Source organism: Leptodactylus fuscus, chromosome 1 (assembly GCF_031893055.1).
Source record: "Leptodactylus fuscus isolate aLepFus1 chromosome 1, aLepFus1.hap2, whole genome shotgun sequence".
Lineage (NCBI taxonomy): Eukaryota > Metazoa > Chordata > Amphibia > Anura > Leptodactylidae > Leptodactylus > Leptodactylus fuscus.
Genome location: NC_134265.1, coordinates 95,636,826 through 95,661,894, shown reverse-complemented (window position 1 = coordinate 95,661,894; position 25,069 = coordinate 95,636,826). Strand labels below are relative to the sequence as shown.

At 52.2% G+C, this 25,069-nt stretch overlaps 29 non-coding genes and 2 pseudogenes across 29 annotated transcripts in view; all 31 read right to left on the bottom strand.

Moving 5' to 3' along the window:
* Nucleotides 1–50: 50 nt before the first annotated feature.
* LOC142190200 (5S ribosomal RNA) lies at nt 51–169 on the bottom strand. The gene has a single exon (XR_012714128.1). It is a non-coding gene; the product is annotated as a 5S ribosomal RNA (ribosomal RNA).
* A 714-nt stretch (nt 170–883) lies between these two features.
* Nucleotides 884–1,002, bottom strand: LOC142190174 (5S ribosomal RNA). Its single transcript, XR_012714103.1, has one exon. It is a non-coding gene; the product is annotated as a 5S ribosomal RNA (ribosomal RNA).
* Nucleotides 1,003–1,716: 714 nt separating this feature from the next.
* On the bottom strand, nt 1,717–1,835 carry LOC142191176 (5S ribosomal RNA). Its single transcript, XR_012714784.1, has one exon. It is a non-coding gene; the product is annotated as a 5S ribosomal RNA (ribosomal RNA).
* Nucleotides 1,836–2,550: 715 nt separating this feature from the next.
* LOC142189884 (5S ribosomal RNA) lies at nt 2,551–2,669 on the bottom strand. The gene has a single exon (XR_012713833.1). It is a non-coding gene; the product is annotated as a 5S ribosomal RNA (ribosomal RNA).
* A 714-nt stretch (nt 2,670–3,383) lies between these two features.
* LOC142191175 (5S ribosomal RNA) lies at nt 3,384–3,502 on the bottom strand. The gene has a single exon (XR_012714783.1). It is a non-coding gene; the product is annotated as a 5S ribosomal RNA (ribosomal RNA).
* Nucleotides 3,503–4,216: 714 nt separating this feature from the next.
* On the bottom strand, nt 4,217–4,335 carry LOC142191174 (5S ribosomal RNA). Its single transcript, XR_012714782.1, has one exon. It is a non-coding gene; the product is annotated as a 5S ribosomal RNA (ribosomal RNA).
* A 714-nt stretch (nt 4,336–5,049) lies between these two features.
* LOC142189996 (5S ribosomal RNA) lies at nt 5,050–5,168 on the bottom strand. Its single transcript, XR_012713937.1, has one exon. It is a non-coding gene; the product is annotated as a 5S ribosomal RNA (ribosomal RNA).
* A 714-nt stretch (nt 5,169–5,882) lies between these two features.
* Nucleotides 5,883–6,001, bottom strand: LOC142189736 (5S ribosomal RNA). The gene has a single exon (XR_012713693.1). It is a non-coding gene; the product is annotated as a 5S ribosomal RNA (ribosomal RNA).
* Nucleotides 6,002–6,716: 715 nt separating this feature from the next.
* On the bottom strand, nt 6,717–6,835 carry LOC142191172 (5S ribosomal RNA). The gene has a single exon (XR_012714780.1). It is a non-coding gene; the product is annotated as a 5S ribosomal RNA (ribosomal RNA).
* Nucleotides 6,836–7,549: 714 nt separating this feature from the next.
* On the bottom strand, nt 7,550–7,668 carry LOC142190123 (5S ribosomal RNA). Its single transcript, XR_012714054.1, has one exon. It is a non-coding gene; the product is annotated as a 5S ribosomal RNA (ribosomal RNA).
* Nucleotides 7,669–8,382: 714 nt separating this feature from the next.
* LOC142191171 (5S ribosomal RNA) lies at nt 8,383–8,501 on the bottom strand. Its single transcript, XR_012714779.1, has one exon. It is a non-coding gene; the product is annotated as a 5S ribosomal RNA (ribosomal RNA).
* Nucleotides 8,502–9,215: 714 nt separating this feature from the next.
* LOC142190055 (5S ribosomal RNA) lies at nt 9,216–9,334 on the bottom strand. The gene has a single exon (XR_012713992.1). It is a non-coding gene; the product is annotated as a 5S ribosomal RNA (ribosomal RNA).
* Nucleotides 9,335–10,048: 714 nt separating this feature from the next.
* LOC142189957 (5S ribosomal RNA) lies at nt 10,049–10,167 on the bottom strand. The gene has a single exon (XR_012713900.1). It is a non-coding gene; the product is annotated as a 5S ribosomal RNA (ribosomal RNA).
* Nucleotides 10,168–10,881: 714 nt separating this feature from the next.
* On the bottom strand, nt 10,882–11,000 carry LOC142189808 (5S ribosomal RNA). The gene has a single exon (XR_012713761.1). It is a non-coding gene; the product is annotated as a 5S ribosomal RNA (ribosomal RNA).
* Nucleotides 11,001–11,715: 715 nt separating this feature from the next.
* LOC142191170 (5S ribosomal RNA) lies at nt 11,716–11,834 on the bottom strand. The gene has a single exon (XR_012714778.1). It is a non-coding gene; the product is annotated as a 5S ribosomal RNA (ribosomal RNA).
* A 714-nt stretch (nt 11,835–12,548) lies between these two features.
* On the bottom strand, nt 12,549–12,667 carry LOC142191169 (5S ribosomal RNA). Its single transcript, XR_012714777.1, has one exon. It is a non-coding gene; the product is annotated as a 5S ribosomal RNA (ribosomal RNA).
* A 714-nt stretch (nt 12,668–13,381) lies between these two features.
* Nucleotides 13,382–13,500, bottom strand: LOC142191168 (5S ribosomal RNA). The gene has a single exon (XR_012714776.1). It is a non-coding gene; the product is annotated as a 5S ribosomal RNA (ribosomal RNA).
* Nucleotides 13,501–14,215: 715 nt separating this feature from the next.
* LOC142189721 (5S ribosomal RNA) lies at nt 14,216–14,334 on the bottom strand. The gene has a single exon (XR_012713678.1). It is a non-coding gene; the product is annotated as a 5S ribosomal RNA (ribosomal RNA).
* A 714-nt stretch (nt 14,335–15,048) lies between these two features.
* Nucleotides 15,049–15,167, bottom strand: LOC142191166 (5S ribosomal RNA). The gene has a single exon (XR_012714775.1). It is a non-coding gene; the product is annotated as a 5S ribosomal RNA (ribosomal RNA).
* A 714-nt stretch (nt 15,168–15,881) lies between these two features.
* On the bottom strand, nt 15,882–16,000 carry LOC142189735 (5S ribosomal RNA). Its single transcript, XR_012713692.1, has one exon. It is a non-coding gene; the product is annotated as a 5S ribosomal RNA (ribosomal RNA).
* A 714-nt stretch (nt 16,001–16,714) lies between these two features.
* On the bottom strand, nt 16,715–16,833 carry LOC142189807 (5S ribosomal RNA). The gene has a single exon (XR_012713760.1). It is a non-coding gene; the product is annotated as a 5S ribosomal RNA (ribosomal RNA).
* A 715-nt stretch (nt 16,834–17,548) lies between these two features.
* On the bottom strand, nt 17,549–17,667 carry LOC142191165 (5S ribosomal RNA). The gene has a single exon (XR_012714774.1). It is a non-coding gene; the product is annotated as a 5S ribosomal RNA (ribosomal RNA).
* A 714-nt stretch (nt 17,668–18,381) lies between these two features.
* Nucleotides 18,382–18,500, bottom strand: LOC142191164 (5S ribosomal RNA). Its single transcript, XR_012714773.1, has one exon. It is a non-coding gene; the product is annotated as a 5S ribosomal RNA (ribosomal RNA).
* A 714-nt stretch (nt 18,501–19,214) lies between these two features.
* LOC142190330 (5S ribosomal RNA) lies at nt 19,215–19,323 on the bottom strand (annotated as a pseudogene).
* Nucleotides 19,324–20,038: 715 nt separating this feature from the next.
* LOC142191163 (5S ribosomal RNA) lies at nt 20,039–20,157 on the bottom strand. Its single transcript, XR_012714772.1, has one exon. It is a non-coding gene; the product is annotated as a 5S ribosomal RNA (ribosomal RNA).
* Nucleotides 20,158–20,872: 715 nt separating this feature from the next.
* On the bottom strand, nt 20,873–20,991 carry LOC142190132 (5S ribosomal RNA). The gene has a single exon (XR_012714063.1). It is a non-coding gene; the product is annotated as a 5S ribosomal RNA (ribosomal RNA).
* Nucleotides 20,992–21,705: 714 nt separating this feature from the next.
* LOC142190328 (5S ribosomal RNA) lies at nt 21,706–21,814 on the bottom strand (annotated as a pseudogene).
* Nucleotides 21,815–22,529: 715 nt separating this feature from the next.
* Nucleotides 22,530–22,648, bottom strand: LOC142191162 (5S ribosomal RNA). The gene has a single exon (XR_012714771.1). It is a non-coding gene; the product is annotated as a 5S ribosomal RNA (ribosomal RNA).
* Nucleotides 22,649–23,363: 715 nt separating this feature from the next.
* Nucleotides 23,364–23,482, bottom strand: LOC142190131 (5S ribosomal RNA). The gene has a single exon (XR_012714062.1). It is a non-coding gene; the product is annotated as a 5S ribosomal RNA (ribosomal RNA).
* A 714-nt stretch (nt 23,483–24,196) lies between these two features.
* LOC142191160 (5S ribosomal RNA) lies at nt 24,197–24,315 on the bottom strand. Its single transcript, XR_012714769.1, has one exon. It is a non-coding gene; the product is annotated as a 5S ribosomal RNA (ribosomal RNA).
* Nucleotides 24,316–25,030: 715 nt separating this feature from the next.
* Nucleotides 25,031–25,069, bottom strand: part of LOC142191159 (5S ribosomal RNA) — a 119-nt gene continuing 80 nt past the window's right edge. Inside the window, exon 1 of the ribosomal RNA XR_012714768.1 lies at nt 25,031–25,069. This exon is cut by the window's right edge and continues 80 nt beyond it. This is a non-coding gene — a ribosomal RNA (5S ribosomal RNA).

Genomic DNA, 25,069 nt, shown 5'->3' with positions numbered 1-25,069 from the left:
AATGGCATAGAGGAGAGTGACCCCTGCTGGTGGAAGTGAGGAAAAGCAAAAGCCTACAGCACCTGGTATTCCCAGGCGGACTCCCATCCAAGTACTAACCAGGCCCGACCCTGCTTAGCTTCCGAGATCAGACAAGATCAGGCGTGTTCAGGGTGGTGTGGCTGTAGGCAGAGACAGGCTTCTCACTTACTCCTCTTCTACTTTGCAGCCTGGCTGCTGGCAGCCCTTTGCACTACTTCACGCTAGACCTTTTTCTTCACTTTTTGCCTTCTCTTAAGGGAACTTCATACTCCAACAGGAGCAGTGCAAGAGCTGGGGGCGGCCCTTATACCCACAGGTGTTGTTCAGCAACCAGTCACAGGCCGCAGCCGCCCTCTTTCAAAAGGGCTGGGCGCAAGGTCTGCGCAGGGCTAAGAAACCATCCCGGGGGTGAAAGAAAGAGCAAGCTGGACCAGAGCCCATTGTCCAGGAGTCGGCTAAGGAAGAAGTTGAGATGGTTGCCCGTGCCTGGAAGCGAAGCTGCTTTTCAGTCAGCTTCTCTTTTCTTAGGGCACGTTGTCTGCAAAGATGTTCAGCCTGTGTTGCCCTGTAAATTGGTCTGCAGGTTACTAGCTATGGCTTCCAGCCCGGCGGGAGGCCCAGATACTATGGAAATGAAGCCTGCTATTATTAAAAGTAAAAAGCCACAACGCTGGTGGCCACCACGCCCGCTGCGGCTGCTAAGAGTGATAGCGGTAAGACTGAGAATACTAGGATTTTGCAAGGCCTAAAGAGTGCAAGAGAGAAAGCGAATGTAAAAGAAGCAAGTGTGCAGTGTAAAAAGTGAATGTAAAAATGGCATAGAGGAGAGTGACCCCTGCTGGTGGAAGTGAGGAAAAGCAAAAGCCTACAGCACCTGGTATTCCCAGGCGGTCTCCCATCCAAGTACTAACCAGGCCCGACCCTGCTTAGCTTCCGAGATCAGATGAGATCGGGCGTGTTCAGGGTGGTGTGGCCGTAGGCAGAGACAGGCTTCTCACTTACTCCTCTTCTACTTTGCAGCCTGGCTGCTGGCAGCCCTTTGCACTACTTCACGCTAGACCTTTTTCTTCACTTTTTGCCTTCTCTTAAGGGAACTTCATACTCCAACAGGAGCAGTGCAAGAGCTGGGGGCGGCCCTTATACCCACAGGTGTTGTTCAGCAACCAGTCACAGGCCGCAGCCGCCCTCTTTCAAAAGGGCTGGGCGCAAGGTCTGCGCAGGGCTAAGAAACCATCCCGGGGGTGAAAGAAAGAGCAAGCTGGACCAGAGCCCATTGTCCAGTAGTCGGCTAAGGAAGAAGTTGAGATGGTTGCCCGTGCCTGGAAGCGAAGCTGCTTTTCAGTCAGCTTCTCTTTTCTTAGGGCGCGTTGTCTGCAAAGATGTTCAGCCTGTGTTGCCCTGTAAATTGGTCTGCAGGTTACTAGCTATGGCTTCCAGCCCGGCGGGAGGCCCAGATACTATGGAAATGAAGCCTGCTATTATTAAAAGTAAAAAGCCACAACGCTGGTGGCCACCACGCCCGCTGCGGCTGCTAAGAGTGATAGCGGTAAGACTGAGAATACTAGGATTTTGCAAGGCCTAAAGAGTGCAAGAGAGTAAGCGAATGTAAAAGAAGCAAGTGTGCAGTGTAAAAAGTGAATGTAAAAATGGCATAGAGGAGAGTGACCCCTGCTGGTGGAAGTGAGGAAAAGCAAAAGCCTACAGCACCTGGTATTCCCAGGCGGTCTCCCATCCAAGTACTAACCAGGCCCGACCCTGCTTAGCTTCCGAGATCAGACGAGATCGGGCGTGTTCAGGGTGGTGTGGCCGTAGGCAGAGACAGGCTTCTCACTTACTCCTCTTCTACTTTGCAGCCTGGCTGCTGGCAGCTCTTTGCACTACTTCACGCTAGACCTTCTTCTTCACTTTTTGCCTTCTCTTAAGGGAACTTCATACTCCAACAGGAGCAGTGCAAGAGCTGGGGGGCGGCCCTTATACCCACAGGTGTTGTTCAGCAACCAGTCACAGGCCGCAGCCGCCCTCTTTCAAAAGGGCTGGGCGCAAGGTCTGCGCAGGGCTAAGAAACCATCCCGGGGGTGAAAGAAAGAGCAAGCTGGACCAGAGCCCATTGTCCAGTAGTCGGCTAAGGAAGAAGTTGAGATGGTTGCCCGTGCCTGGAAGCGAAGCTGCTTTTCAGTCAGCTTCTCTTTTCTTAGGGCGCGTTGTCTGCAAAGATGTTCAGCCTGTGTTGCCCTGTAAATTGGTCTGCAGGTTACTAGCTATGGCTTCCAGCCCGGCGGGAGGCCCAGATACTATGGAAATGAAGCCTGCTATTATTAAAAGTAAAAAGCCACAACGCTGGTGGCCACCACGCCCGCTGCGGCTGCTAAGAGTGATAGCGGTAAGACTGAGAATACTAGGATTTTGCAAGGCCTAAAGAGTGCAAGAGAGAAAGCGAATGTAAAAGAAGCAAGTGTGCAGTGTAAAAAGTGAATGTAAAAATGGCATAGAGGAGAGTGACCCCTGCTGGTGGAAGTGAGGAAAAGCAAAAGCCTACAGCACCTGGTATTCCCAGGCGGTCTCCCATCCAAGTACTAACCAGGCCCGACCCTGCTTAGCTTCCAAGATCAGACGAGATCGGGCGTGTTCAGGGTGGTGTGGCCGTAGGCGGAGACAAATTTCTCACTTACTCCTCTTCTACTTTGCAGCCTGGCTGCTGGCAGCTCTTTGCACTACTTCACGCTAGACCTTTTTCTTCACTTTTTGCCTTCTCTTAAGGGAACTTCATACTCCAACAGGAGCAGTGCAAGAGCTGGGGGCGGCCCTTATACCCACAGGTGTTGTTCAGCAACCAGTCACAGGCCGCAGCCGCCCTCTTTCAAAAGGGCTGGGCGCAAGGTCTGCGCAGGGCTAAGAAACCATCCCGGGGGTGAAAGAAAGAGCAAGCTGGACCAGAGCCCATTGTCCAGGAGTCGGCTAAGGAAGAAGTTGAGATGGTTGCCCGTGCCTGGAAGCGAAGCTGCTTTTCAGTCAGCTTCTCTTTTCTTAGGGCACGTTGTCTGCAAAGATGTTCAGCCTGTGTTGCCCTGTAAATTGGTCTGCAGGTTACTAGCTATGGCTTCCAGCCCGGCGGGAGGCCCAGATACTATGGAAATGAAGCCTGCTATTATTAAAAGTAAAAAGCCACAACGCTGGTGGCCACCACGCCCGCTGCGGCTGCTAAGAGTGATAGCGGTAAGACTGAGAATACTAGGATTTTGCAAGGCCTAAAGAGTGCAAGAGAGAAAGCGAATGTAAAAGAAGCAAGTGTGCAGTGTAAAAAGTGAATGTAAAAATGGCATAGAGGAGAGTGACCCCTGCTGGTGGAAGTGAGGAAAAGCAAAAGCCTACAGCACCTGGTATTCCCAGGCGGTCTCCCATCCAAGTACTAACCAGGCCCGACCCTGCTTAGCTTCCGAGATCAGACGAGATCGGGCGTGTTCAGGGTGGTGTGGCCGTAGGCGGAGACAAGCTTCTCACTTACTCCTCTTCTACTTTGCAGCCTGGCTGCTGGCAGCTCTTTGCACTACTTCACGCTAGACCTTTTTCTTCACTTTTTGCCTTCTCTTAAGGGAACTTCATACTCCAACAGGAGCAGTGCAAGAGCTGGGGGCGGCCCTTATACCCACAGGTGTTGTTCAGCAACCAGTCACAGGCCGCAGCCGCCCTCTTTCAAAAGGGCTGGGCGCAAGGTCTGCGCAGGGCTAAGAAACCATCCCGGGGGTGAAAGAAAGAGCAAGCTGGACCAGAGCCCATTGTCCAGGAGTCGGCTAAGGAAGAAGTTGAGATGGTTGCCCGTGCCTGGAAGCGAAGCTGCTTTTCAGTCAGCTTCTCTTTTCTTAGGGCACGTTGTCTGCAAAGATGTTCAGCCTGTGTTGCCCTGTAAATTGGTCTGCAGGTTACTAGCTATGGCTTCCAGCCCGGCGGGAGGCCCAGATACTATGGAAATGAAGCCTGCTATTATTAAAAGTAAAAAGCCACAACGCTGGTGGCCACCACGCCCGCTGCGGCTGCTAAGAGTGATAGCGGTAAGACTGAGAATACTAGGATTTTGCAAGGCCTAAAGAGTGCAAGAGAGAAAGCGAATGTAAAAGAAGCAAGTGTGCAGTGTAAAAAGTGAATGTAAAAATGGTATAGAGGAGAGTGACCCCTGCTGGTGGAAGTGAGGAAAAGCAAAAGCCTACAGCACCTGGTATTCCCAGGCGGTCTCCCATCCAAGTACTAACCAGGCCCGACCCTGCTTAGCTTCCGAGATCAGACGAGATCGGGCGTGTTCAGGGTGGTGTGGCCGTAGGCAGAGACAGGCTTCTCACTTTCTCCTCTTCTACTTTGCAGCCTGGCTGCTGGCAGCCCTTTGCACTACTTCACGCTAGACCTTTTTCTTCACTTTTTGCCTTCTCTTAAGGGAACTTCATACTCCAACAGGAGCAGTGCAAGAGCTGGGGGCGGCCCTTATACCCACAGGTGTTGTTCAGCAACCAGTCACAGGCCGCAGCCGCCCTCTTTCAAAAGGGCTGGGCGCAAGGTCTGCGCAGGGCTAAGAAACCATCCCAGGGGTGAAAGAAAGAGCAAGCTGGACCAGAGCCCATTGTCCAGGAGTCGGCTAAGGAAGAAGTTGAGATGGTTGCCCGTGCCTGGAAGCGAAGCTGCTTTTCAGTCAGCTTCTCTTTTCTTAGGGCACGTTGTCTGCAAAGATGTTCAGCCTGTGTTGCCCTGTAAATTGGTCTGCAGGTTACTAGCTATGGCTTCCAGCCCGGCGGGAGGCCCAGATACTATGGAAATGAAGCCTGCTATTATTAAAAGTAAAAAGCCACAACGCTGGTGGCCACCACGCCCGCTGCGGCTGCTAAGAGTGATAGCGGTAAGACTGAGAATACTAGGATTTTGCAAGGCCTAAAGAGTGCAAGAGAGAAAGCGAATGTAAAAGAAGCAAGTGTGCAGTGTAAAAAGTGAATGTAAAAATGGCATAGAGGAGAGTGACCCCTGCTGGTGGAAGTGAGGAAAAGCAAAAGCCTACAGCACTTGGTATTCCCAGGCGGTCTCCCATCCAAGTACTAACCAGGCCCGACCCTGCTTAGCTTCCGAGATCAGACGAGATCGGGCGTGTTCAGGGTGGTGTGGCCGTAGGCGGAGACAGGCTTCTCACTTACTCCTCTTCTACTTTGCAGCCTGGCTGCTGGCAGCCCTTTGCACTACTTCACGCTAGACCTTTTTCTTCACTTTTTGCCTTCTCTTAAGGGAACTTCATACTCCAACAGGAGCAGTGCAAGAGCTGGGGGCGGCCCTTATACCCACAGGTGTTGTTCAGCAACCAGTCACAGGCCGCAGCCGCCCTCTTTCAAAAGGGCTGGGCGCAAGGTCTGCGCAGGGCTAAGAAACCATCCCGGGGGTGAAAGAAAGAGCAAGCTGGACCAGAGCCCATTGTCCAGGAGTCGGCTAAGGAAGAAGTTGAGATGGTTGCCCGTGCCTGGAAGCGAAGCTGCTTTTCAGTCAGCTTCTCTTTTCTTAGGGCACGTTGTCTGCAAAGATGTTCAGCCTGTGTTGCCCTGTAAATTGGTCTGCAGGTTACTAGCTATGGCTTCCAGCCCGGCGGGAGGCCCAGATACTATGGAAATGAAGCCTGCTATTATTAAAAGTAAAAAGCCACAACGCTGGTGGCCACCACGCCCGCTGCGGCTGCTAAGAGTGATAGCGGTAAGACTGAGAATACTAGGATTTTGCAAGGCCTAAAGAGTGCAAGAGAGAAAGCGAATGTAAAAGAAGCAAGTGTGCAGTGTAAAAAGTGAATGTAAAAATGGCATAGAGGAGAGTGACCCCTGCTGGTGGAAGTGAGGAAAAGCAAAAGCCTACAGCACCTGGTATTCCCAGGCGGTCTCCCATCCAAGTACTAACCAGGCCCGACCCTGCTTAGCTTCCGAGATCAGACGAGATCGGGCGTGTTCAGGGTGGTGTGGCCATAGGCAGAGACAGGCTTCTCACTTACTCCTCTTCTACTTTGCAGCCTGGCTGCTGGCAGCTCTTTGCACTACTTCACGCTAGACCTTCTTCTTCACTTTTTGCCTTCTCTTAAGGGAACTTCATACTCCAACAGGAGCAGTGCAAGAGCTGGGGGGCGGTCCTTATACCCACAGGTGTTGTTCAGCAACCAGTCACAGGCCGCAGCCGCCCTCTTTCAAAAGGGCTGGGCGCAAGGTCTGCGCAGGGCTAAGAAACCATCCCGGGGGTGAAAGAAAGAGCAAGCTGGACCAGAGCCCATTGTCCAGTAGTCGGCTAAGGAAGAAGTTGAGATGGTTGCCCGTGCCTGGAAGCGAAGCTGCTTTTCAGTCAGCTTCTCTTTTCTTAGGGCGCGTTGTCTGCAAAGATGTTCAGCCTGTGTTGCCCTGTAAATTGGTCTGCAGGTTACTAGCTATGGCTTCCAGCCCGGCGGGAGGCCCAGATACTATGGAAATGAAGCCTGCTATTATTAAAAGTAAAAAGCCACAACGCTGGTGGCCACCACGCCCGCTGCGGCTGCTAAGAGTGATAGCGGTAAGACTGAGAATACTAGGATTTTGCAAGGCCTAAAGAGTGCAAGAGAGAAAGCGAATGTAAAAGAAGCAAGTGTGCAGTGTAAAAAGTGAATGTAAAAATGGCATAGAGGAGAGTGACCCCTGCTGGTGGAAGTGAGGAAAAGCAAAAGCCTACAGCACCTGGTATTCCCAGGCGGTCTCCCATCCAAGTACTAACCAGGCCCGACCCTGCTTAGCTTCCGAGATCAGACGAGATCGGGCGTGTTCAGGGTGGTGTGGCCGTAGGCGGAGACAAATTTCTCACTTACTCCTCTTCTACTTTGCAGCCTGGCTGCTGGCAGCTCTTTGCACTACTTCACGCTAGACCTTTTTCTTCACTTTTTGCCTTCTCTTAAGGGAACTTCATACTCCAACAGGAGCAGTGCAAGAGCTGGGGGCGGCCCTTATACCCACAGGTGTTGTTCAGCAACCAGTCACAGGCCGCAGCCGCCCTCTTTCAAAAGGGCTGGGCGCAAGGTCTGCGCAGGGCTAAGAAACCATCCCGGGGGTGAAAGAAAGAGCAAGCTGGACCAGAGCCCATTGTCCAGGAGTCGGCTAAGGAAGAAGTTGAGATGGTTGCCCGTGCCTGGAAGCGAAGCTGCTTTTCAGTCAGCTTCTCTTTTCTTAGGGCACGTTGTCTGCAAAGATGTTCAGCCTGTGTTGCCCTGTAAATTGGTCTGCAGGTTACTAGCTATGGCTTCCAGCCCGGCGGGAGGCCCAGATACTATGGAAATGAAGCCTGCTATTATTAAAAGTAAAAAGCCACAACGCTGGTGGCCACCACGCCCGCTGCGGCTGCTAAGAGTGATAGCGGTAAGACTGAGAATACTAGGATTTTGCAAGGCCTAAAGAGTGCAAGAGAGAAAGCGAATGTAAAAGAAGCAAGTGTGCAGTGTAAAAAGTGAATGTAAAAATGGCATAGAGGAGAGTGACCCCTGCTGGTGGAAGTGAGGAAAAGCAAAAGCCTACAGCACCTGGTATTCCCAGGCGGTCTCCCATCCAAGTACTAACCAGGCCCGACCCTGCTTAGCTTCCTAGATCAGACGAGATCGGGCGTGTTCAGGGTGGTGTGGCCGTAGGCGGAGACAAGCTTCTCACTTACTCCTCTTCTACTTTGCAGCCTGGCTGCTGGCAGCTCTTTGCACTACTTCACGCTAGACCTTTTTCTTCACTTTTTGCCTTCTCTTAAGGGAACTTCATACTCCAACAGGAGCAGTGCAAGAGCTGGGGGCGGCCCTTATACCCACAGGTGTTGTTCAGCAACCAGTCACAGGCCGCAGCCGCCCTCTTTCAAAAGGGCTGGGCGCAAGGTCTGCGCAGGGCTAAGAAACCATCCCGGGGGTGAAAGAAAGAGCAAGCTGGACCAGAGCCCATTGTCCAGGAGTCGGCTAAGGAAGAAGTTGAGATGGTTGCCCGTGCCTGGAAGCGAAGCTGCTTTTCAGTCAGCTTCTCTTTTCTTAGGGCACGTTGTCTGCAAAGATGTTCAGCCTGTGTTGCCCTGTAAATTGGTCTGCAGGTTACTAGCTATGGCTTCCAGCCCGGCGGGAGGCCCAGATACTATGGAAATGAAGCCTGCTATTATTAAAAGTAAAAAGCCACAACGCTGGTGGCCACCACGCCCGCTGCGGCTGCTAAGAGTGATAGCGGTAAGACTGAGAATACTAGGATTTTGCAAGGCCTAAAGAGTGCAAGAGAGAAAGCGAATGTAAAAGAAGCAAGTGTGCAGTGTAAAAAGTGAATGTAAAAATGGTATAGAGGAGAGTGACCCCTGCTGGTGGAAGTGAGGAAAAGCAAAAGCCTACAGCACCTGGTATTCCCAGGCGGTCTCCCATCCAAGTACTAACCAGGCCCGACCCTGCTTAGCTTCCGAGATCAGACGAGATCGGGCGTGTTCAGGGTGGTGTGGCCGTAGGCAGAGACAGGCTTCTCACTTACTCCTCTTCTACTTTGCAGCCTGGCTGCTGGCAGCCCTTTGCACTACTTCACGCTAGACCTTTTTCTTCACTTTTTGCCTTCTCTTAAGGGAACTTCATACTCCAACAGGAGCAGTGCAAGAGCTGGGGGCGGCCCTTATACCCACAGGTGTTGTTCAGCAACCAGTCACAGGCCGCAGCCGCCCTCTTTCAAAAGGGCTGGGCGCAAGGTCTGCGCAGGGCTAAGAAACCATCCCAGGGGTGAAAGAAAGAGCAAGCTGGACCAGAGCCCATTGTCCAGGAGTCGGCTAAGGAAGAAGTTGAGATGGTTGCCCGTGCCTGGAAGCGAAGCTGCTTTTCAGTCAGCTTCTCTTTTCTTAGGGCACGTTGTCTGCAAAGATGTTCAGCCTGTGTTGCCCTGTAAATTGGTCTGCAGGTTACTAGCTATGGCTTCCAGCCCGGCGGGAGGCCCAGATACTATGGAAATGAAGCCTGCTATTATTAAAAGTAAAAAGCCACAACGCTGGTGGCCACCACGCCCGCTGCGGCTGCTAAGAGTGATAGCGGTAAGACTGAGAATACTAGGATTTTGCAAGGCCTAAAGAGTGCAAGAGAGAAAGCGAATGTAAAAGAAGCAAGTGTGCAGTGTAAAAAGTGAATGTAAAAATGGCATAGAGGAGAGTGACCCCTGCTGGTGGAAGTGAGGAAAAGCAAAAGCCTACAGCACCTGGTATTCCCAGGCGGTCTCCCATCCAAGTACTAACCAGGCCCGACCCTGCTTAGCTTCCGAGATCAGATGAGATCGGGCGTGTTCAGGGTGGTGTGGCCGTAGGCAGAGACAGGCTTCTCACTTACTCCTCTTCTACTTTGCAGCCTGGCTGCTGGCAGCCCTTTGCACTACTTCACGCTAGACCTTTTTCTTCACTTTTTGCCTTCTCTTAAGGGAACTTCATACTCCAACAGGAGCAGTGCAAGAGCTGGGGGCGGCCCTTATACCCACAGGTGTTGTTCAGCAACCAGTCACAGGCCGCAGCCGCCCTCTTTCAAAAGGGCTGGGCGCAAGGTCTGCGCAGGGCTAAGAAACCATCCCGGGGGTGAAAGAAAGAGCAAGCTGGACCAGAGCCCATTGTCCAGGAGTCGGCTAAGGAAAAAGTTGAGATGGTTGCCCGTGCCTGGAAGCGAAGCTGCTTTTCAGTCAGCTTCTCTTTTCTTAGGGCACGTTGTCTGCAAAGATGTTCAGCCTGTGTTGCCCTGTAAATTGGTCTGCAGGTTACTAGCTATGGCTTCCAGCCCGGCGGGAGGCCCAGATACTATGGAAATGAAGCCTGCTATTATTAAAAGTAAAAAGCCACAACGCTGGTGGCCACCACGCCCGCTGCGGCTGCTAAGAGTGATAGCGGTAAGACTGAGAATACTAGGATTTTGCAAGGCCTAAAGAGTGCAAGAGAGAAAGCGAATGTAAAAGAAGCAAGTGTGCAGTGTAAAAAGTGAATGTAAAAATGGCATAGAGGAGAGTGACCCCTGCTGGTGGAAGTGAGGAAAAGCAAAAGCCTACAGCACCTGGTATTCCCAGGCGGTCTCCCATCCAAGTACTAACCAGGCCCGACCCTGCTTAGCTTCCGAGATCAGACAAGATCGGGCGTGTTCAGGGTGGTGTGGCCGTAGGCAGAGACAGGCTTCTCACTTACTCCTCTTCTACTTTGCAGCCTGGCTGCTGGCAGCCCTTTGCACTACTTCACGCTAGACCTTTTTCTTCACTTTTTGCCTTCTCTTAAGGGAACTTCATACTCCAACAGGAGCAGTGCAAGAGCTGGGGGCGGCCCTTATACCCACAGGTGTTGTTCAGCAACCAGTCACAGGCCGCAGCCGCCCTCTTTCAAAAGGGCTGGGCGCAAGGTCTGCGCAGGGCTAAGAAACCATCCCGGGGGTGAAAGAAAGAGCAAGCTGGACCAGAGCCCATTGTCCAGGAGTCGGCTAAGGAAGAAGTTGAGATGGTTGCCCGTGCCTGGAAGCGAAGCTGCTTTTCAGTCAGCTTCTCTTTTCTTAGGGCACGTTGTCTGCAAAGATGTTCAGCCTGTGTTGCCCTGTAAATTGGTCTGCAGATTACTAGCTATGGCTTCCAGCCCGGCGGGAGGCCCAGATACTATGGAAATGAAGCCTGCTATTATTAAAAGTAAAAAGCCACAACGCTGGTGGCCACCACGCCCGCTGCGGCTGCTAAGAGTGATAGCGGTAAGACTGAGAATACTAGGATTTTGCAAGGCCTAAAGAGTGCAAGAGAGAAAGCGAATGTAAAAGAAGCAAGTGTGCAGTGTAAAAAGTGAATGTAAAAATGGCATAGAGGAGAGTGACCCCTGCTGGTGGAAGTGAGGAAAAGCAAAAGCCTACAGCACCTGGTATTCCCAGGCGGTCTCCCATCCAAGTACTAACCAGGCCCGACCCTGCTTAGCTTCCGAGATCAGACGAGATCGGGCGTGTTCAGGGTGGAGTGGCCGTAGGCAGAGACAGGCTTCTCACTTACTCCTCTTCTACTTTGCAGCCTGGCTGCTGGCAGCTCTTTGCACTACTTCACGCTAGACCTTCTTCTTCACTTTTTGCCTTCTCTTAAGGGAACTTCATACTCCAACAGGAGCAGTGCAAGAGCTGGGGGGCGGCCCTTATACCCACAGGTGTTGTTCAGCAACCAGTCACAGGCCGCAGCCGCCCTCTTTCAAAAGGGCTGGGCGCAAGGTCTGCGCAGGGCTAAGAAACCATCCCGGGGGTGAAAGAAAGAGCAAGCTGGACCAGAGCCCATTGTCCAGTAGTCGGCTAAGAAAGAAGTTGAGATGGTTGCCCGTGCCTGGAAGCGAAGCTGCTTTTCAGTCAGCTTCTCTTTTCTTAGGGCGCGTTGTCTGCAAAGATGTTCAGCCTGTGTTGCCCTGTAAATTGGTCTGCAGGTTACTAGCTATGGCTTCCAGCCCGGCGGGAGGCCCAGATACTATGGAAATGAAGCCTGCTATTATTAAAAGTAAAAAGCCACAACGCTGGTGGCCACCACGCCCGCTGCGGCTGCTAAGAGTGATAGCGGTAAGACTGAGAATACTAGGATTTTGCAAGGCCTAAAGAGTGCAAGAGAGAAAGCGAATGTAAAAGAAGCAAGTGTGCAGTGTAAAAAGTGAATGTAAAAATGGCATAGAGGAGAGTGACCCCTGCTGGTGGAAGTGAGGAAAAGCAAAAGCCTACAGCACCTGGTATTCCCAGGCGGTCTCCCATCCAAGTACTAACCAGGCCCGACCCTGCTTAGCTTCCGAGATCAGACGAGATCGGGCGTGTTCAGGGTGGTGTGGCCGTAGGCGGAGACAAATTTCTCACTTACTCCTCTTCTACTTTGCAGCCTGGCTGCTGGCAGCTCTTTGCACTACTTCACGCTAGACCTTTTTCTTCACTTTTTGCCTTCTCTTAAGGGAACTTCATACTCCAACAGGAGCAGTGCAAGAGCTGGGGGCGGCCCTTATACCCACAGGTGTTGTTCAGCAACCAGTCACAGGCCGCAGCCGCCCTCTTTCAAAAGGGCTGGGCGCAAGGTCTGCGCAGGGCTAAGAAACCATCCCGGGGGTGAAAGAAAGAGCAAGCTGGACCAGAGCCCATTGTCCAGGAGTCGGCTAAGGAAGAAGTTGAGATGGTTGCCCGTGCCTGGAAGCGAAGCTGCTTTTCAGTCAGCTTCTCTTTTCTTAGGGCACGTTGTCTGCAAAGATGTTCAGCCTGTGTTGCCCTGTAAATTGGTCTGCAGGTTACTAGCTATGGCTTCCAGCCCGGCGGGAGGCCCAGATACTATGGAAATGAAGCCTGCTATTATTAAAAGTAAAAAGCCACAACGCTGGTGGCCACCACGCCCGCTGCGGCTGCTAAGAGTGATAGCGGTAAGACTGAGAATACTAGGATTTTGCAAGGCCTAAAGAGTGCAAGAGAGAAAGCGAATGTAAAAGAAGCAAGTGTGCAGTGTAAAAAGTGAATGTAAAAATGGCATAGAGGAGAGTGACCCCTGCTGGTGGAAGTGAGGAAAAGCAAAAGCCTACAGCACCTGGTATTCCCAGGCGGTCTCCCATCCAAGTACTAACCAGGCCCGACCCTGCTTAGCTTCCGAGATCAGACGAGATCGGGCGTGTTCAGGGTGGTGTGGCCGTAGGCGGAGACAAGCTTCTCACTTACTCCTCTTCTACTTTGCAGCCTGGCTGCTGGCAGCTCTTTGCACTACTTCACGCTAGACCTTTTTCTTCACTTTTTGCCTTCTCTTAAGGGAACTTCATACTCCAACAGGAGCAGTGCAAGAGCTGGGGGCGGCCCTTATACCCACAGGTGTTGTTCAGCAACCAGTCACAGGCCGCAGCCGCCCTCTTTCAAAAGGGCTGGGCGCAAGGTCTGCGCAGGGCTAAGAAACCATCCCGGGGGTGAAAGAAAGAGCAAGCTGGACCAGAGCCCATTGTCCAGGAGTCGGCTAAGGAAAAAGTTGAGATGGTTGCCCGTGCCTGGAAGCGAAGCTGCTTTTCAGTCAGCTTCTCTTTTCTTAGGGCACGTTGTCTGCAAAGATGTTCAGCCTGTGTTGCCCTGTAAATTGGTCTGCAGGTTACTAGCTATGGCTTCCAGCCCGGCGGGAGGCCCAGATACTATGGAAATGAAGCCTGCTATTATTAAAAGTAAAAAGCCACAACGCTGCTGGCCACCACGCCCGCTGCGGCTGCTAAGAGTGATAGCGGTAAGACTGAGAATACTAGGATTTTGCAAGGCCTAAAGAGTGCAAGAGAGAAAGCGAATGTAAAAGAAGCAAGTGTGCAGTGTAAAAAGTGAATGTAAAAATGGCATAGAGGAGAGTGACCCCTGCTGGTGGAAGTGAGGAAAAGCAAAAGCCTACAGCACCTGGTATTCCCAGGCGGTCTCCCATCCAAGTACTAACCAGGCCCGACCCTGCTTAGCTTCCGAGATCAGACGAGATCGGGCGTGTTCAGGGTGGTGTGGCCGTAGGCAGAGACAGGCTTCTCACTTACTCCTCTTCTACTTTGCAGCCTGGCTGCTGGCAGCCCTTTGCACTACTTCACGCTAGACCTTCTTCTTCACTTTTTGCCTTCTCTTAAGGGAACTTCATACTCCAACAGGAGCAGTGCAAGAGCTGGGGGGCGGCCCTTATACCCACAGGTGTTGTTCAGCAACTAGTCACAGGCCGCAGCCGCCCTCTTTCAAAAGGGCTGGGCGCAAGGTCTGCGCAGGGCTAAGAAACCATCCCGGGGGTGAAAGAAAGAGCAAGCTGGACCAGAGCCCATTGTCCAGGAGTCGGCTAAGGAAGAAGTTGAGATGGTTGCCCGTGCCTGGAAGCGAAGCTGCTTTTCAGTCAGCTTCTCTTTTCTTAGGGCACGTTGTCTGCAAAGATGTTCAGCCTGTGTTGCCCTGTAAATTGGTCTGCAGGTTACTAGCTATGGCTTCCAGCCCGGCGGGAGGCCCAGATACTATGGAAATGAAGCCTGCTATTATTAAAAGTAAAAAGCCACAACGCTGGTGGCCACCACGCCCGCTGCGGCTGCTAAGAGTGATAGCGGTAAGACTGAGAATACTAGGATTTTGCAAGGCCTAAAGAGTGCAAGAGAGAAAGCGAATGTAAAAGAAGCAAGTGTGCAGTGTAAAAAGTGAATGTAAAAATGGCATAGAGGAGAGTGACCCCTGCTGGTGGAAGTGAGGAAAAGCAAAAGCCTACAGCACCTGGTATTCCCAGGCGGTCTCCCATCCAAGTACTAACCAGGCCCGACCCTGCTTAGCTTCCGAGATCAGACGAGATCGGGCGTGTTCAGGGTGGTGTGGCTGTAGGCAGAGACAGGCTTCTCACTTACTCCTCTTCTACTTTGCAGCCTGGCTGCTGGCAGCCCTTTGCACTACTTCACGCTAGACCTTTTTCTTCACTTTTTGCCTTCTCTTAAGGGAACTTCATACTCCAACAGGAGCAGTGCAAGAGCTGGGGGCGGCCCTTATACCCACAGGTGTTGTTCAGCAACCAGTCACAGGCCGCAGCCGCCCTCTTTCAAAAGGGCTGGGCGCAAGGTCTGCGCAGGGCTAAGAAACCATCCCGGGGGTGAAAGAAAGAGCAAGCTGGACCAGAGCCCATTGTCCAGGAGTCGGCTAAGGAAGAAGTTGAGATGGTTGCCCGTGCCTGGAAGCGAAGCTGCTTTTCAGTCAGCTTCTCTTTTCTTAGGGCACGTTGTCTGCAAAGATGTTCAGCCTGTGTTGCCCTGTAAATTGGTCTGCAGGTTACTAGCTATGGCTTCCAGCCCGGCGGGAGGCCCAGATACTATGGAAATGAAGCCTGCTATTATTAAAAGTAAAAAGCCACAACGCTGGTGGCCACCACGCCCGCTGCGGCTGCTAAGAGTGATAGCGGTAAGACTGAGAATACTAGGATTTTGCAAGGCCTAAAGAGTGCAAGAGAGAAAGCGAATGTAAAAGAAGCAAGTGTGCAGTGTAAAAAGTGAATGTAAAAATGGCATAGAGGAGAGTGACCCCTGCTGGTGGAAGTGAGGAAAAGCAAAAGCCTACAGCACCTGGTATTCCCAGGCGGTCTCCCATCCAAGTACTAACCAGGCCCGACCCTGCTTAGCTTCCGAGATCAGACGAGATCGGGCGTGTTCAGGGTGGTGTGGCCGTAGGCGGAGACAAGCTTCTCACTTACTCCTCTTCTACTTTGCAGCCTGGCTGCTGGCAGCTCTTTGCACTACTTCACGCTAGACCTTTTTCTTCACTTTTTGCCTTCTCTTAAGGGAACTTCATACTCCAACAGGAGCAGTGCAAGAGCTGGGGGCGGCCCTTATACCCACAGGTGTTGTTCAGCAACCAGTCACAGGCCGCAGCCGCCCTCTTTCAAAAGGGCTGGGCGCAAGGTCTGCGCAGGGCTAAGAAACCATCCCGGGGGTGAAAGAAAGAGCAAGCTGGACCAGAGCCCATTGTCCAGGAGTCGGCTAAGGAAGAAGTTGAGATGGTTGCCCGTGCCTGGAAGCGAAGCTGCTTTTCAGTCAGCTTCTCTTTTCTTAGGGCGCGTTGTCTGCAAAGATGTTCAGCCTGTGTTGCCCTGTAAATTGGTCTGCAGGTTACTAGCTATGGCTTCCAGCCCGGCGGGAGGCCCAGATACTATGGAAATGAAGCCTGCTATTATTAAAAGTAAAAAGCCACAACGCTGGTGGCCACCACGCCCGCTGCGGCTGCTAAGAGTGATAGCGGTAAGACTGAGAATACTAGGATTTTGCAAGGCCTAAAGAGTGCAAGAGAGAAAGCGAATGTAAAAGAAGCAAGTGTGCAGTGTAAAAAGTGAATGTAAAAATGGCATAGAGGAGAGTGACCCCTGCTGGTGGAAGTGAGGAAAAGCAAAAGCCTACAGCACCTGGTATTCCCAGGCGGTCTCCCATCCAAGTACTAACCAGGCCCGACCCTGCTTAGCTTCCGAGATCAGACGAGATCGGGCGTGTTCAGGGTGGTGTGGCCATAGGCAGAGACAGGCTTCTCACTTACTCCTCTTCTACTTTGCAGCCTGGCTGCTGGCAGCCCTTTGCACTACTTCACGCTAGACCTTTTTCTTCACTTTTTGCCTTCTCTTAAGGGAACTTCATACTCCAACAGGAGCAGTGCAAGAGCTGGGGGCGGCCCTTATACCCACAGGTGTTGTTCAGCAACCAGTCACAGGCCGCAGCCGCCCTCTTTCAAAAGGGCTGGGCGCAAGGTCTGCGCAGGGCTAAGAAACCATCCCGGGGGTGAAAGAAAGAGCAAGCTGGACCAGAGCCCATTGTCCAGGAGTCGGCTAAGGAAGAAGTTGAGATGGTTGCCCGTGCCTGGAAGCGAAGCTGCTTTTCAGTCAGCTTCTCTTTTCTTAGGGCACGTTGTCTGCAAAGATGTTCAGCCTGTGTTGCCCTGTAAATTGGTCTGCAGGTTACTAGCTATGGCTTCCAGCCCGGCGGGAGGCCCAGATACTATGGAAATGAAGCCTGCTATTATTAAAAGTAAAAAGCCACAACGCTGGTGGCCACCACGCCCGCTGCGGCTGCTAAGAGTGATAGCGGTAAGACTGAGAATACTAGGATTTTGCAAGGCCTAAAGAGTGCAAGAGAGAAAGCGAATGTAAAAGAAGCAAGTGTGCAGTGTAAAAAGTGAATGTAAAAATGGCATAGAGGAGAGTGACCCCTGCTGGTGGAAGTGAGGAAAAGCAAAAGCCTACAGCACCTGGTATTCCCAGGCGGTCTCCCATCCAAGTACTAACCAGGCCCGACCCTGCTTAGCTTCCGAGATCAGACGAGATCGGGCGTGTTCAGGGTGGAGTGGCCGTAGGCAGAGACAGGCTTCTCACTTACTCCTCTTCTACTTTGCAGCCTGGCTGCTGGCAGCTCTTTGCACTACTTCACGCTAGACCTTCTTCTTCACTTTTTGCCTTCTCTTAAGGGAACTTCATACTCCAACAGGAGCAGTGCAAGAGCTGGGGGGCGGCCCTTATACCCACAGGTGTTGTTCAGCAACCAGTCACAGGCCGCAGCCGCCCTCTTTCAAAAGGGCTGGGCGCAAGGTCTGCGCAGGGCTAAGAAACCATCCCGGGGGTGAAAGAAAGAGCAAGCTGGACCAGAGCCCATTGTCCAGTAGTCGGCTAAGAAAGAAGTTGAGATGGTTGCCCGTGCCTGGAAGCGAAGCTGCTTTTCAGTCAGCTTCTCTTTTCTTAGGGCGCGTTGTCTGCAAAGATGTTCAGCCTGTGTTGCCCTGTAAATTGGTCTGCAGGTTACTAGCTATGGCTTCCAGCCCGGCGGGAGGCCCAGATACTATGGAAATGAAGCCTGCTATTATTAAAAGTAAAAAGCCACAACGCTGGTGGCCACCACGCCCGCTGCGGCTGCTAAGAGTGATAGCGGTAAGACTGAGAATACTAGGATTTTGCAAGGCCTAAAGAGTGCAAGAGAGAAAGCGAATGTAAAAGAAGCAAGTGTGCAGTGTAAAAAGTGAATGTAAAAATGGCATAGAGGAGAGTGACCCCTGCTGGTGGAAGTGAGGAAAAGCAAAAGCCTACAGCACCTGGTATTCCCAGGCGGTCTCCCATCCAAGTACTAACCAGGCCCGACCCTGCTTAGCTTCCGAGATCAGACGAGATCGGGCGTGTTCAGGGTGGTGTGGCCGTAGGCGGAGACAAATTTCTCACTTACTCCTCTTCTACTTTGCAGCCTGGCTGCTGGCAGCTCTTTGCACTACTTCACGCTAGACCTTTTTCTTCACTTTTTGCCTTCTCTTAAGGGAACTTCATACTCCAACAGGAGCAGTGCAAGAGCTGGGGGCGGCCCTTATACCCACAGGTGTTGTTCAGCAACCAGTCACAGGCCGCAGCCGCCCTCTTTCAAAAGGGCTGGGCGCAAGGTCTGCGCAGGGCTAAGAAACCATCCCGGGGGTGAAAGAAAGAGCAAGCTGGACCAGAGCCCATTGTCCAGGAGTCGGCTAAGGAAGAAGTTGAGATGGTTGCCCGTGCCTGGAAGCGAAGCTGCTTTTCAGTCAGCTTCTCTTTTCTTAGGGCACGTTGTCTGCAAAGATGTTCAGCCTGTGTTGCCCTGTAAATTGGTCTGCAGGTTACTAGCTATGGCTTCCAGCCCGGCGGGAGGCCCAGATACTATGGAAATGAAGCCTGCTATTATTAAAAGTAAAAAGCCACAACGCTGGTGGCCACCACGCCCGCTGCGGCTGCTAAGAGTGATAGCGGTAAGACTGAGAATACTAGGATTTTGCAAGGCCTAAAGAGTGCAAGAGAGAAAGCGAATGTAAAAGAAGCAAGTGTGCAGTGTAAAAAGTGAATGTAAAAATGGCATAGAGGAGAGTGACCCCTGCTGGTGGAAGTGAGGAAAAGCAAAAGCCTACAGCACCTGGTATTCCCAGGCGGTCTCCCATCCAAGTACTAACCAGGCCCGACCCTGCTTAGCTTCCGAGATCAGACGAGATCGGGCGTGTTCAGGGTGGTGTGGCCGTAGGCGGAGACAAGCTTCTCACTTACTCCTCTTCTACTTTGCAGCCTGGCTGCTGGCAGCTCTTTGCACTACTTCACGCTAGACCTTTTTCTTCACTTTTTGCCTTCTCTTAAGGGAACTTCATACTCCAACAGGAGCAGTGCAAGAGCTGGGGGCGGCCCTTATACCCACAGGTGTTGTTCAGCAACCAGTCACAGGCCGCAGCCGCCCTCTTTCAAAAGGGCTGGGCGCAAGGTCTGCGCAGGGCTAAGAAACCATCCCGGGGGTGAAAGAAAGAGCAAGCTGGACCAGAGCCCATTGTCCAGGAGTCGGCTAAGGAAAAAGTTGAGATGGTTGCCCGTGCCTGGAAGCGAAGCTGCTTTTCAGTCAGCTTCTCTTTTCTTAGGGCACGTTGTCTGCAAAGATGTTCAGCCTGTGTTGCCCTGTAAATTGGTCTGCAGGTTACTAGCTATGGCTTCCAGCCCGGCGGGAGGCCCAGATACTATGGAAATGAAGCCTGCTATTATTAAAAGTAAAAAGCCACAACGCTGGTGGCCACCACGCCCGCTGCGGCTGCTAAGAGTGATAGCGGTAAGACTGAGAATACTAGGATTTTGCAAGGCCTAAAGAGTGCAAGAGAGAAAGCGAATGTAAAAGAAGCAAGTGTGCAGTGTAAAAAGTGAATGTAAAAATGGCATAGAGGAGAGTGACCCCTGCTGGTGGAAGTGAGGAAAAGCAAAAGCCTACAGCACCTGGTATTCCCAGGCGGTCTCCCATCCAAGTACTAACCAGGCCCGACCCTGCTTAGCTTCCGAGATCGGGCGTGTTCAGGGTGGTGTGGCCGTAGGCTGAGACAGGCTTCTCACTTACTCCTCTTCTACTTTGCAGCCTGGCTGCTGGCAGCTCTTTGCACTACTTCACGCTAGACCTTCTTCTTCACTTTTTGCCTTCTCTTAAGGGAACTTCATACTCCAACAGGAGCAGTGCAAGAGCTGGGGGGCGGCCCTTATACCCACAGGTGTTGTTCAGCAACCAGTCACAGGCCGCAGCCGCCCTCTTTCAAAAGGGCTGGGCGCAAGGTCTGCGCAGGGCTAAGAAACCATCCCGGGGGTGAAAGAAAGAGCAAGCTGGACCAGAGCCCATTGTCCAGTAGTCGGCTAAGGAAGAAGTTGAGATGGTTGCCCGTGCCTGGAAGCGAAGCTGCTTTTCAGTCAGCTTCTCTTTTCTTAGGGCGCGTTGTCTGCAAAGATGTTCAGCCTGTGTTGCCCTGTAAATTGGTCTGCAGGTTACTAGCTATGGCTTCCAGCCCGGCGGGAGGCCCAGATACTATGGAAATGAAGCCTGCTATTATTAAAAGTAAAAAGCCACAACGCTGGTGGCCACCACGCCCGCTGCGGCTGCTAAGAGTGATAGCGGTAAGACTGAGAATACTAGGATTTTGCAAGGCCTAAAGAGTGCAAGAGAGAAAGCGAATGTAAAAGAAGCAAGTGTGCAGTGTAAAAAGTGAATGTAAAAATGGCATAGAGGAGAGTGACCCCTGCTGGTGGAAGTGAGGAAAAGCAAAAGCCTACAGCACCTGGTATTCCCAGGCGGTCTCCCATCCAAGTACTAACCAGGCCCGACCCTGCTTAGCTTCCGAGATCAGACGAGATCGGGCGTGTTCAGGGTGGTGTGGCCGTAGGCAGAGACAGGCTTCTCACTTACTCCTCTTCTACTTTGCAGCCTGGCTGCTGGCAGCTCTTTGCACTACTTCACGCTAGACCTTCTTCTTCACTTTTTGCCTTCTCTTAAGGGAACTTCATACTCCAACAGGAGCAGTGCAAGAGCTGGGGGGCGGCCCTTATACCCACAGGTGTTGTTCAGCAACTAGTCACAGGCCGCAGCCGCCCTCTTTCAAAAGGGCTGGGCGCAAGGTCTGCGCAGGGCTAAGAAACCATCCCGGGGGTGAAAGAAAGAGCAAGCTGGACCAGAGCCCATTGTCCAGGAGTCGGCTAAGGAAGAAGTTGAGATGGTTGCCCGTGCCTGGAAGCGAAGCTGCTTTTCAGTCAGCTTCTCTTTTCTTAGGGCACGTTGTCTGCAAAGGTGTTCAGCCTGTGTTGCCCTGTAAATTGGTCTGCAGGTTACTAGCTATGGCTTCCAGCCCGGCGGGAGGCCCAGATACTATGGAAATGAAGCCTGCTATTATTAAAAGTAAAAAGCCACAACGCTGGTGGCCACCACGCCCGCTGCGGCTGCTAAGAGTGATAGCGGTAAGACTGAGAATACTAGGATTTTGCAAGGCCTAAAGAGTGCAAGAGAGAAAGCGAATGTAAAAGAAGAGAGTGTGCAGTGTAAAAAGTGAATGTAAAAATGGCATAGAGGAGAGTGACCCCTGCTGGTGGAAGTGAGGAAAAGCAAAAGCCTACAGCACCTGGTATTCCCAGGCGGTCTCCCATCCAAGTACTAACCAGGCCCGACCCTGCTTAGCTTCCGAGATCAGACAAGATCAGGCGTGTTCAGGGTGGTGTGGCCGTAGGCAGAGACAGGCTTCTCACTTACTCCTCTTCTACTTTGCAGCCTGGCTGCTGGCAGCCCTTTGCACTACTTCACGCTAGACCTTTTTCTTCACTTTTTGCCTTCTCTTAAGGGAACTTCATACTCCAACAGGAGCAGTGCAAGAGCTGGGGGCGGCCCTTATACCCACAGGTGTTGTTCAGCAACCAGTCACAGGCCGCAGCCGCCCTCTTTCAAAAGGGCTGGGCGCAAGGTCTGCGCAGGGCTAAGAAACCATCCCGGGGGTGAAAGAAAGAGCAAGCTGGACCAGAGCCCATTGTCCAGGAGTCGGCTAAGGAAGAAGTTGAGATGGTTGCCCGTGCCTGGAAGCGAAGCTGCTTTTCAGTCAGCTTCTCTTTTCTTAGGGCACGTTGTCTGCAAAGATGTTCAGCCTGTGTTGCCCTGTAAATTGGTCTGCAGGTTACTAGCTATGGCTTCCAGCCCGGCGGGAGGCCCAGATACTATGGAAATGAAGCCTGCTATTATTAAAAGTAAAAAGCCACAACGCTGGTGGCCACCACGCCCGCTGCGGCTGCTAAGAGTGATAGCGGTAAGACTGAGAATACTAGGATTTTGCAAGGCCTAAAGAGTGCAAGAGAGAAAGCGAATGAAAAAGAAGCAAGTGTGCAGTGTAAAAAGTGAATGTAAAAATGGCATAGAGGAGAGTGACCCCTGCTGGTGGAAGTGAGGAAAAGCAAAAGCCTACAGCACCTGGTATTCCCAGGCGGTCTCCCATCCAAGTACTAACCAGGCCCGACCCTGCTTAGCTTCCGAGATCGGGCGTGTTCAGGGTGGTGTGGCCGTAGGCAGAGACAGGCTTCTCACTTACTCCTCTTCTACTTTGCAGCCTGGCTGCTGGCAGCTCTTTGCACTACTTCACGCTAGACCTTCTTCTTCACTTTTTGCCTTCTCTTAAGGGAACTTCATACTCCAACAGGAGCAGTGCAAGAGCTGGGGGGCGGCCCTTATACCCACAGGTGTTGTTCAGCAACCAGTCACAGGCCGCAGCCGCCCTCTTTCAAAAGGGCTGGGCGCAAGGTCTGCGCAGGGCTAAGAAACCATCCCGGGGGTGAAAGAAAGAGCAAGCTGGACCAGAGCCCATTGTCCAGTAGTCGGCTAAGGAAGAAGTTGAGATGGTTGCCCGTGCCTGGAAGCGAAGCTGCTTTTCAGTCAGCTTCTCTTTTCTTAGGGCGCGTTGTCTGCAAAGATGTTCAGCCTGTGTTGCCCTGTAAATTGGTCTGCAGGTTACTAGCTATGGCTTCCAGCCCGGCGGGAGGCCCAGATACTATGGAAATGAAGCCTGCTATTATTAAAAGTAAAAAGCCACAACGCTGGTGGCCACCACGCCCGCTGCGGCTGCTAAGAGTGATAGCGGTAAGACTGAGAATACTAGGATTTTGCAAGGCCTAAAGAGTGCAAGAGAGAAAGCGAATGTAAAAGAAGCAAGTGTGCAGTGTAAAAAGTGAATGTAAAAATGGCATAGAGGAGAGTGACCCCTGCTGGTGGAAGTGAGGAAAAGCAAAAGCCTACAGCACCTGGTATTCCCAGGCGGTCTCCCATCCAAGTACTAACCAGGCCCGACCCTGCTTAGCTTCCGAGATCAGACGAGATCGGGCGTGTTCAGGGTGGTGTGGCCGTAGGCAGAGACAGGCTTCTCACTTACTCCTCTTCTACTTTGCAGCCTGGCTGCTGGCAGCTCTTTGCACTACTTCACGCTAGACCTTCTTCTTCACTTTTTGCCTTCTCTTAAGGGAACTTCATACTCCAACAGGAGCAGTGCAAGAGCTGGGGGGCGGCCCTTATACCCACAGGTGTTGTTCAGCAACTAGTCACAGGCCGCAGCCGCCCTCTTTCAAAAGGGCTGGGCGCAAGGTCTGCGCAGGGCTAAGAAACCATCCCGGGGGTGAAAGAAAGAGCAAGCTGGACCAGAGCCCATTGTCCAGGAGTCGGCTAAGGAAGAAGTTGAGATGGTTGCCCGTGCCTGGAAGCGAAGCTGCTTTTCAGTCAGCTTCTCTTTTCTTAGGGCACGTTGTCTGCAAAGATGTTCAGCCTGTGTTGCCCTGTAAATTGGTCTGCAGGTTACTAGCTATGGCTTCCAGCCCGGCGGGAGGCCCAGATACTATGGAAATGAAGCCTGCTATTATTAAAAGTAAAAAGCCACAACGCTGGTGGCCACCACGCCCGCTGCGGCTGCTAAGAGTGATAGCGGTAAGACTGAGAATACTAGGATTTTGCAAGGCCTAAAGAGTGCAAGAGAGAAAGCGAATGTAAAAGAAGCAAGTGTGCAGTGTAAAAAGTGAATGTAAAAATGGCATAGAGGAGAGTGACCCCTGCTGGTGGAAGTGAGGAAAAGCAAAAGCCTACAGCACCTGGTATTCCCAGGCGGTCTCCCATCCAAGTACTAACCAGGCCCGACCCTGCTTAGCTTCCGAGATCAGACAAGATCAGGCGTGTTCAGGGTGGTGTGGCCGTAGGCAGAGACAGGCTTCTCACTTACTCCTCTTCTACTTTGCAGCCTGGCTGCTGGCAGCCCTTTGCACTACTTCACGCTAGACCTTTTTCTTCACTTTTTGCCTTCTCTTAAGGGAACTTCATACTCCAACAGGAGCAGTGCAAGAGCTGGGGGCGGCCCTTATACCCACAGGTGTTGTTCAGCAACCAGTCACAGGCCGCAGCCGCCCTCTTTCAAAAGGGCTGGGCGCAAGGTCTGCGCAGGGCTAAGAAACCATCCCGGGGGTGAAAGAAAGAGCAAGCTGGACCAGAGCCCATTGTCCAGGAGTCGGCTAAGGAAGAAGTTGAGATGGTTGCCCGTGCCTGGAAGCGAAGCTGCTTTTCAGTCAGCTTCTCTTTTCTTAGGGCACATTGTCTGCAAAGATGTTCAGCCTGTGTTGCCCTGTAAATTGGTCTGCAGGTTACTAGCTATGGCTTCCAGCCCGGCGGGAGGCCCAGATACTATGGAAATGAAGCCTGCTATTATTAAAAGTAAAAAGCCACAACGCTGGTGGCCACCACGCCCGCTGCGGCTGCTAAGAGTGATAGCGGTAAGACTGAGAATACTAGGATTTTGCAAGGCCTAAAGAGTGCAAGAGAGAAAGCGAATGTAAAAGAAGCAAGTGTGCAGTGTAAAAAGTGAATGTAAAAATGGCATAGAGGAGAGTGACCCCTGCTGGTGGAAGTGAGGAAAAGCAAAAGCCTACAGCACCTGGTATTCCCAGGCGGTCTCCCATCCAAGTACTAACCAGGCCCGACCCTGCTTAGCTTCCGAGATCAGACGAGATCGGGCGTGTTCAGGGTGGTGTGGCCGTAGGCAGAGACAGGCTTCTCACTTACTCCTCTTCTACTTTGCAGCCTGGCTGCTGGCAGCTCTTTGCACTACTTCACGCTAGACCTTCTTCTTCACTTTTTGCCTTCTCTTAAGGGAACTTCATACTCCAACAGGAGCAGTGCAAGAGCTGGGGGGCGGCCCTTATACCCACAGGTGTTGTTCAGCAACCAGTCACAGGCCGCAGCCGCCCTCTTTCAAAAGGGCTGGGCGCAAGGTCTGCGCAGGGCTAAGAAACCATCCCGGGGGTGAAAGAAAGAGCAAGCTGGACCAGAGCCCATTGTCCAGTAGTCGGCTAAGGAAGAAGTTGAGATGGTTGCCCGTGCCTGGAAGCGAAGCTGCTTTTCAGTCAGCTTCTCTTTTCTTAGGGTGCGTTGTCTGCAAAGATGTTCAGCCTGTGTTGCCCTGTAAATTGGTCTGCAGGTTACTAGCTATGGCTTCCAGCCCGGCGGGAGGCCCAGATACTATGGAAATGAAGCCTGCTATTATTAAAAGAAAAAAGCCACAACGCTGGTGGCCACCACGCCCGCTGCGGCTGCTAAGAGTGATAGCGGTAAGACTGAGAATACTAGGATTTTGCAAGGCCTAAAGAGTGCAAGAGAGAAAGCGAATGTAAAAGAAGCAAGTGTGCAGTGTAAAAAGTGAATGTAAAAATGGCATAGAGGAGAGTGACCCCTGCTGGTGGAAGTGAGGAAAAGCAAAAGCCTACAGCACCTGGTATTCCCAGGCGGTCTCCCATCC